The sequence below is a fragment of the Pipra filicauda genome, unplaced genomic scaffold (genome assembly GCF_003945595.2).
Source record: "Pipra filicauda isolate LSUMZ 115617 unplaced genomic scaffold, ASM394559v2 scaffold181_size1560634_pilon, whole genome shotgun sequence".
Taxonomy (NCBI): Eukaryota; Metazoa; Chordata; class Aves; order Passeriformes; family Pipridae; genus Pipra; species Pipra filicauda.
The window spans coordinates 1,126,057-1,138,602 of record NW_024104289.1 but is presented as its reverse complement, the minus strand read 5'-3'; the positions used below and the strand labels follow the sequence as shown (position 1 = coordinate 1,138,602).

Sequence of the window (12,546 nt, the reverse complement as noted above, 5' to 3'; positions counted from 1 at the left end):
ACACAGACCTTGCATGACTCCGTCACGAATCTCTGTGGGCTGAAAACGTTCCTCCTCCTGCAGAGAGGCACTTTTAGGCATGGGACCTGTGGCTCTGGCTGCATCCGAGCAGTGTTTACTGCCACCATCCGCTCATGGCCAGAGAGCTCAGGATGATGGTTCTGCAACTGAGGGAGATGGTTTTTGGCATCCCATTGTGACTGTGCTTTTTCCCCAGCCACCACAGACCTTTGCTTCAGGCCATTTTAAGGCTGTTGGAAGACAGTATGTCTGAGATGCAAACACACAACTACCACAACTTTGAACTGAGTGAAAGATCACAGGATACATTTGCAGAGTTAAACTTGCAGCTGTAAAAAAAAAAACAACAGCAGCAGTCTAAGCAGGTTTATTTAGGGCTCAAGAAGCAACCTGACATTTGAAGTCTGTCATGCATTTTCAGAAGTCTGCCTCTATCAACATCACCACTGCCCATGGAGTCTCTGCGTGTCAGCGTTTATGTTCTACATTGCCATTTCTCCCACTGTGTATTACAAAATGCCTTCTAAAGGCTGGAAAGAAAGTGAAAATGGTTGGGGAGCCAGGGAAAGCCAGGTACGATGCTCCTGCAGTATTTGAACAGCAAAGCGTTGGACACCCACGCAAAGCCAGGTCATTGTCCTCCCAGTACCTTGTTGGTTCTTGCAGCATCTGGTTAAAAAGGAGCCCAGCTGCAGCCCTAAGGAATGTATGGAGCAAACAGACAAGGGTGTCTCGAGGTTTCCAGGATGCTAAAGAAACATCACCTATTTTCACTGGAATTCAGATTATTCATAAAATGCCAGTGACAATTTTACATCTCACCTAACAGGTGGTCTATTAAGGTTTCCTGTATGGAGTTGCAGGAGTAGTACTCCTAGGCTTTGCAAACAGCATTTATCATGGCTAGCAAAGTAATTTATGTCTGTCTTAAATACTTGTAATTAGAGTGCCTTGTAGCTAGTACAGTGAGAAACAAAACAGGCTCTAGGAACGCGTGGATAAATAATTCAAAGCGCATTCCTTAAAAAAAAAAAAAAGCATTTGTTTTTCTCTCTGTTCCCATTGTCACTTTGAGTTCCTTGATCTAAAAGCTAGGATCAGTCTCCCCGGGGTTTGCAGGTCACGTAGCTGCCACCCCTCCCGGGAAGTTGGAAAGTTCAGAGAAAACCAAAGCATTTAACAGGGAAAGAAGTTCTGTAATGTCAGCTCCTCTATTCTGGATCCGCCAGCTCCCAGCTGCTGCCTCTCCAATAGGTCTCCACCCAGCCCTCAGATAATAATCACAAGCTATTTCGCCAGCTCTGTTTCCTTCTACATTTTTGCTGTTAACTCCATCAGCTGAATTGATAGTTCAGCTTGAGTGTTTAGCTCGAGAACTTACAGAACAAAAACCCGTAATTTGGGCTCTGGGCTAAGGAAATTTTGACCCTTGTTCTGCAAAATACGCAAGCACAGGCTAAGCTTCATTTCAGGGAGGGTGCTTGTAAATAGTCTTGAGGAAACAGGGAGTCTTGAAGAAACAGGGTCAAAAATGTACGGGGTGCTTCGCCAGGGTGAGCTGATTTGCTAAATTGTTGTGGACATTCGTAATGTCACGTTCCTAGGAAAAAAATTGCTGCTGTACCCTGCCCTTCAGGCTGTCCCTGGGGGAAGAACAGCTCTGCTGTCAAAGGGCCCAGCGCTCCTGTTTCCACTCAGACAGAAATTCCACTGAGATATGGCAGAGTGGAAATTGTAAAACTGGATTCAGCTTGGCACGTGGTCGAAGCCAGAAATCCTTACTGATAAAAATGTTCTGATTTTTCCAAAGCGTGCATCAGTTTCTGAAGCACATTTTGTTTTTCAAAAGTGTTGCTTTCTCCCTCGGTTGCTCATAGTTTCCCTCTTACATAGAATTATTTTAGCAGCCCAAAATGTGTACCTCCATGTGCAAGCTTCAGCAGCACGTTAAAGAGACACTGCCCAAAACTCTTTAGTCCTCGTGAAGTGAAACTCATAGTGTCTGACATGGAAAGTTTGTATTAGCTTAAGCTTGAATAATTCAATCCATCTGTCACTGAGACTTAGTAAAGTTCCTTTTGTTGGACTGGTTTACTCTAAGGCTTCCCTCTATCCGAGGTTGCTCTTCCTGGCTTCCCCTGCCACATTCACTGCACACAAACAGCATCCACAAGCAGGACCTGGCATTTGCCAGCAGAACCACCCTCATGGACCGCAGGGGGATTTTCTCCCCCACCTACTCACATGATGTGGCTTCAGAACGTCATCTCTGAGAGCATCCCAGCATACAATCCACCTCTGCGGGGACCTGTGAAACTGGAGAGATGCACACATTTTTCCAAGGGATCAAAAGTTACTTCAGTCAGCACATAAATAAAACAGCTTAGAGAGAGTAACAGAGCACATGTGACAGCACAGGCAGGTCCCCACCATTTTGAGGGCTTTCCTCAAAATCCACTAAAGAGTTTAGTGTACTCCATCACTCACAAGGTTTTCCCTGAGCTCTCAGTTGCCCAGGTAGGGCAGAAGGCCTCAGTGCCTGGGGACAAGTCCTATGACCAGCTGGCCAAGCTTGCCCTGCATTAGGGACTCTTCCTTTCAAAAGCACCAGTGCCCTCCACTGACTGATTCACATTTCCCATTTGGTGAACACTTTGTTCCTTCCCTGGCATTCATTCCTGAGAAAACAAACACAGCCTGAGCAGTGGACACCTCTGTGTCCAAGGGCTCTCCAGCTGCATGGAAAGTCACCCATGTTCAAGAGCCACCATGTCAACTGAAGGCATTTCCTCCCTAGTCTTCAGCTCTGTGTGGCAGGGAAATAGGGATGAGAAGGTGATCCAGCCCTCCAAACAGGGTTGTCCTTCTGCTACAAGTTTGCTGAAAGAGGGCCTGGCATCACAGAATGATTTGGGTTGGAAGGAACCTTAAAGATCATCTCATTCCAACCCCCTGCCATGGGCAGGGACAACCTTCACTAGACCAGGTTGCTCCAAGCCCCATCCAACCTGGCCTTTAACACTTCCAAGGATGGGACATCCACAGCTTCTCTGGGCACACTTCACTTACCTATGTGGCCAAAATGGTCCCATCAACACCCAGCAAATGAAAGCTTCCTATGGGTCTGTTTTTCCTCTTCAAAAGCACGTCCTTAACTTGACATAACCAGAAGCAGCATTTCAATATAGCATTTATATACAGCACTTCAACCTCCAAATGGTGTTTCAGTGGCATAAACAGGTTCCAGGTGTGACAGTAGTTGTCAAGAAGGGAGAGGGAAACTCAGTAGTTGCAGACATTTGGTGACAGTAATTTTCAGTAATGCAAACATGGGGAAGCTGTCCTGGGCTTCTGCTCAGGGTGACAGCACTCCAGGCTATATCCTGCCAACTTTATTTATACAGATTTCCGTGAGAACAATCATGGGCTGAAGTGATACCTGCTGTAGGCTGATGACAGAGGTTGGCATGAAGGGGCAACCAGGGCTACTCAGAGAGATACAGTTTCTATTCAGCTCCCATTTATGGGGCTTTTGGGTGGGCACTAGAACATCTTGTGCTTAATCACATTGCTTAGTTAGTCCTGGTTTCCTATAGCACTGCTTTCTTGAAGACTAGAGTTTCCCAAGTGGGGAAAACTTGATTACAATAAAATCAGCAGCATTTTACTGTTAATTTCATGGCAGTAGGTTTTGACCAAAGAAATTCTATACAAGTCACTGAGTATTTTGGTTCCATAAAGAGCATGAAACTAGAAAATAAAGACTTTGCTCAAGAAAAGTGTCTGTAAACAAAAGGAAGCTCAGCTTAACTTGGAAATCTGAGTCTGAACAAGCTCAGAAGACCCAGTATCTGACAGTGTGATTTGCAGGCAGGAAGCTCCAAGGAGATTGTTGTTTGGGCAAGAACCAGAAGTTCGGGCTTCATTTAGGAGCCAGAAAATCAATATGAGCTGATGCCAAATCTCAGAGTTTTTATAAGGCTAGGCTATTTCTTGCTTCATGTTACTAGGCACAAGAGACAGAGCTGACTTAGATTTACAGAATCTTGGCTCAGATACAAAAAGCATCAGCACGACTTCCGAGGATCAGAATAGTCTCAGTTAAGGCCCCTCCAAGACTCAGGTCATTTTACTCAATTTTAGAAGCCCAGTTCCGGTGGAGATGCAGTGTTCATTTAGCATCACTTGTGTTTTACATGGGGCAGTGTAAGATTACACACAGGGCATATTTGGTTTTTAGAGTTTTTCCTCTCTTCAGCCCTAAAGCACATTGCAGTGCAGACAAATCCTGGAACAGCTGCCTCCTTTGCATCTCTGCTGCTCCTGCATGTGGTCAGCCTTTCCATCATCGGGAGCTGCCGTGGCTTTCATCAGGCACTCGAGTTCCTTCGGAAAAATCTCTTCCAAAGTGGTTTTCCCTGTGCTGTACCCGCTGAAGTGCAGTTGACTGAAGCAAGGCAGCACTGCTGGATGCCGTGCAGACACACCACAGAGCAATTTTGGATTTGAAGGGAAGAATAACTTTTCCCAATAAAAACTTCAAGGAGAACTGAGGCAGCGATTTCAGCAACAGCAAGGAAAAAAGTGCCTTTTTCCCTGGGAGGGGTTGCCTGGAGAGTTTTTTGGTGTCACTGGGAAGTTAGCACAGTTTTCCACCTTATCCAAAAGATGGCACTGTGAACATTGCAGCCACACTCTGCTCCTGCTTGGGTCCAGCCCTTGAGCACCTACCAAACACAGCCCTGCTCAGTTCCTGGGGGCTGATCTCACAGCCCACCCTGCTAAGGCACCCGGCCTTTTTGCACTATTATCCACATCTTATTGCCTTTGTCCCAGGCAAAGGAGTAACTCAGAGTTTGACTCAGTTCAGACAGTATTTGATTCCTCTAAAACCCAATTCTTAAGATTTTGAAACAGTTTTGTGTTTTAAAGTGAGATGGGAAAGAAGGAGAAACAGGAGAGAGATGAGGGGAGGAGGGGATGAGAAGTTGTGAGAAGAAAAGGAAGGGACTGTAGCACTGGGGTAGGACATGCCAGCAGTGGGAAAGAAGAGAGAAGTGAAGGAAGGAATGTGAGAGGGTCCCTCCTTTTCTCTCCACAAGAATTACCTGGCTTAACACCTGGAGGGGACATCTGTGGCTGCCACCTGCCCAGAGCAGGTCACTTGGTCAGTCCAGCTCCAGCCTCATGCTCACATTGCAGCCCAACTAGAGACCACCTTTGTAGAGAGAGATGGAAAATAATACATCAGCTTTTTAGGCAAGCACAGGAACATCACACAGGAGTATTGGACAGGAAGTGAGAGATTTTGTATTAGCTTGAAACTACAGGAGTTTAATTATACTTACATCCCCTTCAATCCAATTTTTAACTTTAAAGATGATCCAGGAGGGTTGTCAGTTCGAGTTTAATGGACCTATTTGCAATTGAGCCAGTTCATTCCTACAGCTGGGGACTGTTTTTTTCATAGATTTCAGTTCACTGATTCAAGATTTTAAGGCCAAAGGAGCCATTAGATCATGTAGTCTGGCCTCCTGTGTATGGACTTTCATCCAGACATTCCTGTTCTGAGCTGCACAAGATGTGCCTGGCAAAAGCCTGCATGGGGCTCAGGCTGGACTGGTGTTTCCAGGGATGGGCAATGAAGCATTTGGATGACACTCTCAGGCACACAGTGTGACTCCTGGGGAGGGTCCTGTGCAGGGCTAAGGGTTGGACTCAATGATCCTTTTTGGTTCATTTCCAACTCAGCATTTTCTGTGATTCTGTTCTCCCTTGACTGCATGTTTCTGTGGGTAATCAGTCCTTTGGAGACTAAAATATAAGCATCATCAGGACCTAGGTGATCCAAGATATCACTTGATCCAAAAGTGTTTAGTGAGCAGTGCCTGACAGACATGCTACTAATTCTTTGAAGCAAAATTCTTAAAATGCAAGCTGGACTATGAGGCACTTAGGAGATGTGAATTTTGCCAGGTGGGCTGATCAGCTCCAGACACAGACAGAGCAGACAAAGCAGCAGGAGCCACACTACTTGTTCTCTCAGCTTTAACTTACACCCCTGTGAAAGCCCAAGCCCTTTTGGGCAGTGGAGTATGTCCTGCAGAATCCAGGTTTTAGTTACCCTTTGAGAGCTGTGACCAGGAAATGCCCCTGCAGGACATCACAGATGGTTCTTTCCACGCACCACTTGGCAGATGCGCAGGAAAATTCCGCCGGAAAGTTGGCTCTGGGCTGGGCTTTGTCGCGAGGTGCTAAATGCATGTGCTGTAACACTTTGCAACGATGTGCTTTGGGTTGTAGGTTTTTGTGGGGGTTTTTTTTGGTTTCTGTTTTTTTTAAACTTTCTTTGCCAAATTACAAGCTCAGTTGCAAGTTGGAAGCACAAAACCTCCCATTTTTGTGAGAAGGCAAGGGGTGAACTGATGTCTCCCAGCCTGGGACCTGGTGCTGCCCACGGGGTGCAGCTCTGCCTGTGGGCACAGGCTCTGCTGCTGGGGCAACACACAGAGGATGGAGCATCTCTGGTCTAGCAACACCTCCCCTGCCCCTTCAACCCTCATTTCTCTTGGTTGCTTCACCTCCTGGTCTCCTTCCCCAGCTCCACATCTTCTTTACTGCTTTTTCCTGCAGCTCGCCCTTCCCTCACAGCCACGGGCTGAGGGAGATGGGGATTTTCTCCTTCACTGATGCCAGCCCCAGCCACCCAACTAATTGGGGAGCAGATACCATGAAATAACTTTTAATAAGGGAAAACCCTCACCTGTGAATCCAAGACACAGCAAAAGTTGTCAGGGCTTGCCCAGGGTCTGCATGGTCAGAGAGCAGGTTTCTCTTCTCGGCATTCTCTATAAATTATAAGCATTACAACATGTTCTGAGGGCACAAAGTTTGTCTAGGGAGCTGGAAGAACCCCCCCTTCCCAAAACCAAGCCTCCAAGACACACAGGGGCGGGATATGCTGGTGAGAAGCTGTGTCTTTGCAGCCTGTCTGAGCCTCAATGCTTTTCCACAGGAAAGGGGCTCCTTCTCCATTGTGCTTCCATTCCTCTTCCAGCGCTGAGGCACGCTGCTGCTTTCCAGGGATTTGGGCAATGTAGTGACTGTTGGCTAACTTTTAATGCTATTTAGGCCAGCTTGGAGGGAGCTCTGAGCATCATAGTCTAGTGGAAGGTGTCCCTGCCCGTGGTAGGGAGTTGGAACTGGATGATCTCTAAGATCCCTTCCAGCCTAAACCATTCTATGATTCCATGATTCTGTGATTCACTGATCATTCTTATTACAGTTATTTAACTAACAGAAGCAAGAAACAGGGATCAGCAAAAAATCCAAGGGCAAATCGTATCATACCTGCTGACCACAGGACACCCAAGCAAACCCTGATGTGATGGTCTCAGGGAAAGGTACAGTTTCAGCTGCCTGGAGCAGAAATGAGGGATGCTGTCACTAAAAGAAACTGCAAAGGGAATTTTAAATTAAATCATGATTTTAAATTTTAACAGCATTTAAATTTTAAGTAGTCCAGCTCTCAGCAAAATGAAAGCAATATTTCTGTTCCAGCATGAAACGGGCCAGACCTTCTGTAGCTGTAAGTTGGTGGCCCTCTGTGCTGGAATCAAGGGAACTTAATTGATTTGTAGCAGCTGAGGATCTGCCAGTTCAGGCTCTCTCCTGGAAACACACTACTCCAATCTGGCTGGTAGTGCAGCGTTGATGTTTCATTAATTCACAAGAAAGCTGCTGCCAGGGCAGACACACGTTCTGGCAACGTGTCTGAAAAAAAAAAAAAAAAAAGGAAATTACTCTAAAACTTGTTATCATGTGTCATGTTATAAAAGCTACTTTAAAAAACATTTCCCAGGTTCCCAATCTCAATGGGAGAGGATGTTGTTTTTCTTTTTTCTGTGTGTGTGTATGTCAGGAAACTACAGGTTGCATTGTGTTTTTCAGACTGTGTTTCTTTCAGAAGGGTGAGGGCAGGGAGTCAGCAAGGAGGAGTGGGAAAGACCCTTCATGCCCTGCCAACACATGACTATTCCCCACACTCAGGGCTTTGTCCTTCAAAGTTTGAAATGACTCATTGATAAAGGTTCCCACTACTTCCTTTGGGAGATTATTAAACAGCCCTTTTGGGCTTCAATGTTAGGATGTTTTTCTTGATAGTCAGCCTGGACATTTCTCTGCTCTGTTTCCTCCCATTGCCCTTAGTTACACTCCGTCCCACCCAAAACAATTCCTTTGCCCTCCTTGTGCTGATACCGTCCAACCAGCCAGAATTAGGGAATGGAACTCAGCAGTTGTGAAAGATTCCTGCATTATCCATCATCCTTTGGACAAAGAATGAGGGTAGGGGTGTCATCAGGGCATCAGGGATGTCCTGAAGGAGGCAACTCAGTCATCCTTCCCTTGCTGTCCATTCCCTTTGGATGTGGAATACTCACAGCACCACCACCTGTAGGAAGTGGGGCCTCATGGTCCTCCCTCTTTTTAGTGAGCACGGCGCTCACTGTAAAAACTGAATCTAATAGAAGCTAAAATATCCCTCTGGAAGAGCCAGCATAAGGAAAAAAAAGGATTTAACGGCAGCATTACATCGCAATCACAAAGCGAAAAGTGCTTGAAACTTGTGTTTATTGACTTCTCTGCCGCAGTAACAGCCTGGTAAAACAAAAGGGAAGAAAAGCTGACAAATGTGAGGCTACAAATACAGTGCAGAGCAAAGCACACAGCCAACAGGCATGGCTTTACTGATGAGAGATGCACTTTTCCTCCCTGGTTTATTATAATTGTACAGCTCCCTCTGTGCTACTGAAGTGCAGCAGAGATTTTCAGCTTATCAGTTAAAGCTGCTTCCCCAAAACTGTGCTTTAAATACCTCCCCAGGTTTTGGGGTAAACCTCACCATTCCCAGGTCTTCTGCCTTTCTCACGTATCAGGATTTCAAGGCACTCCTCAAAACCCCAAAAAATAGGTTGATTTTGGTTTTACAAATAAACAGCCATGAGAAGTTGAGCTCGTTGGCTCAAAACTGCTGCACTGTGATATTTGCTGTGAGAAGCATCGCCTGTGCAGAACTGGGATGGACAGGCTGTCTGGGAAGGAGGAGAGAGCTTACCTGACGTGCTGGTGCAGTCCACAAACACAGATTTGGGGGAAAAACTCCAGAAGCACCTATTCACACATATTTCTCCACATTACTCTTTAGACCGTCAGAGCAGGTCCCCTGAACAGTGCTGCAGGGGTTAATTTTGGGGAAAGATTCAAATGTAATCAGCCAAGGAGAAAGCTGGACCTCAGAGGCAGGAAAGAGGAATTGTTTTGTCTCCTCCTGTATGACTCCAGCAGACTTTCTCCTCACATTTTGGGGTTATCAGTTGAAAGCTTTGAGCTGCTTTGGGCTTTGATTCTGCTATAGAGATTGTTCACTGGAACGTAAAAATCAGTGAAGTCAATGACACACCTTTGGGATGCAGACAGCAAGCCCAGGAAAACTGCCCTCATCCTTCAGCACTGAGGGGAAGCACAGGCATTTCTCCTGGTGGTATTTCTCCTGGTGTCAGAAACCACACGCCTCTGTGGCCTCCTGCAGGGCAGAGATCCTCTGTCACCCACACAACGGAGGGATTTCAGCAATTCAGAGAAGATGCTCAAATCTAAGGGACTAGTTCAATAAAGCCTGTGGAAAATGAAGTCTGTGAAGATGTGCAGAAAGAACTGGAACAAGTTTTTCTTGCTGACAGTAGGATTGAGGTTAAACCATAGCTTTTCATGTCTGGAGAAAAACTGGGCATTTAGAATCGGGACTTAAATTTTGCAGCATTCTCCTAATGAGGGAAATCAAAAGGGCTGCTGAGATCTCAGCACTCCTGGGTTTGCAGGGAGCTGGGGTCTAAAAAAAAAAAGAAATTGTTTCAAAAGCCAGGCTCCAGACAGGATAAACATATTCCTGGGGACAGATCTGATTAGGTGAGTTCCTCTGAAGGGGAGCCATGATATATATATAGCTGTGGTCGGCTGCTCTGACTCAGCTAATCTGATCATTACCTCCTGCTGGCCTCAAGGTCACCCCATCTGACCAGCTCTGCTGACCCCTTGGAATATATGAGCAGCTTCCACTCCAGCAGATGGCTTGCCAGTCTCTTACAAGGCTAAAGAAGAAAGCAAAGAGTGAGAGAGAGCACACAGCAAAATCTTTTCAATATCCCTTGCTTCTGAAGAGCTCTACAGGTAAAAATCACTGAGCTACATAGCAACACTTTTTTTCTCCTTAATATTGCATAGAATCATGCATCATCATGGCTGGGCTTCGCGAACGAAGATTTAGGAAGGCACTATCCACGTTTGTTACAGGCACGCTGGTGACTTATGAGGCCAATAGGAGATAGACATGTCCGATTGCAAAAGGCACAGCAGAAAGACTCCTTAGGTGGTGTATTCAGCAGGATATGATTCTTTCTGCGTTGTCTTTTCTCCTCAAGGGTGATCCTGCGTGCATTCTCAAAGGAAACGGCAGTGTTATAGATGGTGTGTCTCCAGACCTCCTGGTTTGCGGCCAGAGTAGACCAGTTATGAAGATCAATGTGGCCGAGGCTGAGATGTTGTTTCAGGGAGTCCTTGTATCTTTTCTTCGGGGCTCCTCTCTTGCGGCAGCCGGAGGCAAGTTCACCATAAAGCAAGATCTTAGGGAGGCGGTGGTTGGTCCTTCATCCTGGAGACGTGTCCTGCCCAGCGCAGCTGAATTCTCAGCAACGTGGCCTCAATGCTAGTGACTGCTGCTTGTTCTAGAACAGATGTGTTGGTCACATAATCTGACCAGTGGATGTTTAGGATTGTACGGAGGCAGCGTTGATGGAAGCGTTCTGGGAGACGCAGGTGGTGGCGGCTTTATGCTGATGACGCCGCCCTTGTCGCCCACACAGAAGCAGCTCTGCAGCGTTTAACATCCTGCTTTGCAGATGCTGCTGAGCTCTTTGGGCTGGAAGTTGGTTTAAAGAAGACGGAAGTCTTCTACCAACCTGCACCTCAGGAAGCCTTCCATCATCCCCACATCACCATTGGCCAGTCAGAGCTTAAATCAGTCCAGCAGTTTACTTACCTAGGTAGCCTCCTCTCCTCAGATGGTAAGATTGATGGGGAGATAGACAACAGATTAGCAAAGGCATATAGTGCTTTTGGAAAACTCCATAAAAGAATATGGCGTAACAAACACTTGAAGAAAAGCACCAAGATCAGTGTTTACAAAGCCATAGTGTTGTCGACTCTCTTGTATGGTTCCGAATCATGGGTCGTCTACCGCCACCACCTGCGTCTCCTAGAACGCTTCCATCAACGCTGCCTCCACACAATCCTAAAAATCATGCATATACATAAAGTTTATAAACTCTACAGAATTCAGTGGGCATCCCTACAACTGTGGAATTACTGAGAAATGCTAGCAATGAGAACCATCAAAGTAAACTCTGTGGGACCTGCCAGCCCGTGCTGATAAGGCTGACAGTCTCTGGTGCCATCACAGAGCCAAATCTCTTCATTTCTTGCAGGAAAAAACCTGCACAACTGTTTTGCAAAGGATTCAAAAAAAAAAAAAAAAGGCCAGATAATCTCTTCCTGTTGATGGAAGTGGTGCTGAAAGGTAAAGGAAGAGATGTATTTGTAACATGTAGATGTAAGATGGAGTGACAAAGCACTTCCAGAGAGCAGTACCAGCTGTGGGGAGAGACCCTCCATGCGTCGCTCCACCAAAATTAGACTGCAAGAAAAAAAACAAGATGTCTCCTAAGTACTGGCTGTGAATAAAGTGTACAATCAATAATTTTTAACATTATCCTTGTTGATTTAGTTCAGTTTTTTCTTCCTCTTAGTAATCTAAATGCTCATGATTATTTATTCAGTCTCTGGTAGGTCAAGCAACAACGGAAATGTCTCTTGTGCAATCACTCCTGCTGCCTACATCCTGACACTCAACAGGGCCCAACAAACATCCATTCTGTGCCTGGGTCCTTTTCCTGAGGCTCCTCTTGGGAGGCTGGCTGGTGTCAGGGAAGATTATGGTGTTATTGTCATTCGCATTCGTTCACTTCAAATTGGACTGCACATGATTTTGTATGTAACACTTGGAAGTGTTCAAGGCGGGGTTGGATGGAGCTCTGAGCAACCTGGGATAGTGGAAGGTGTCCCTGCCCATGGCAAGGGGGTTGGAACAAGATGGTCTTTAAGGTGCTTTCCAACCCAAACTGTTCCGTGATTCTAGAAGAGGAAATTTTAGATGGCTGCATAAAGAAACACCATGAAAATGAAAAATGTAATTCTCGAACTGCTGAAATGAGTGTGGGGGCATTTCAGTGGTGTTATTGCTGCTAAAGCACTCCCAAAGTGAAGTTCCAAAATATGGAGACCCTCAAGGTCAATAGGACTTTCCACTGGCTTCTGTGGGCTTTTGCACCTTAGAAATGCTTTGTTAAACTGTATAGTGCCCCTTCTTAAAACTGAGAACTGTGTGCTCACTTTCTAAGTCAGTGGGTTTCC

At 46.0% G+C, this 12,546-nt stretch overlaps 1 long non-coding RNA gene across 1 annotated transcript; it reads right to left on the bottom strand.

Annotated features, from left to right (window-relative positions):
• Positions 1-6,796: 6,796 nt before the first annotated feature.
• LOC120322993 lies at positions 6,797-7,734 on the bottom strand. Its single transcript, XR_005563030.1, has 3 exons — positions 7,599-7,734; positions 7,372-7,440; positions 6,797-6,869 (listed from the first exon to the last, which is right to left on the bottom strand). It is a non-coding gene; the product is annotated as an uncharacterized LOC120322993 (long non-coding RNA).
• Positions 7,735-12,546: the final 4,812 nt, after the last annotated feature.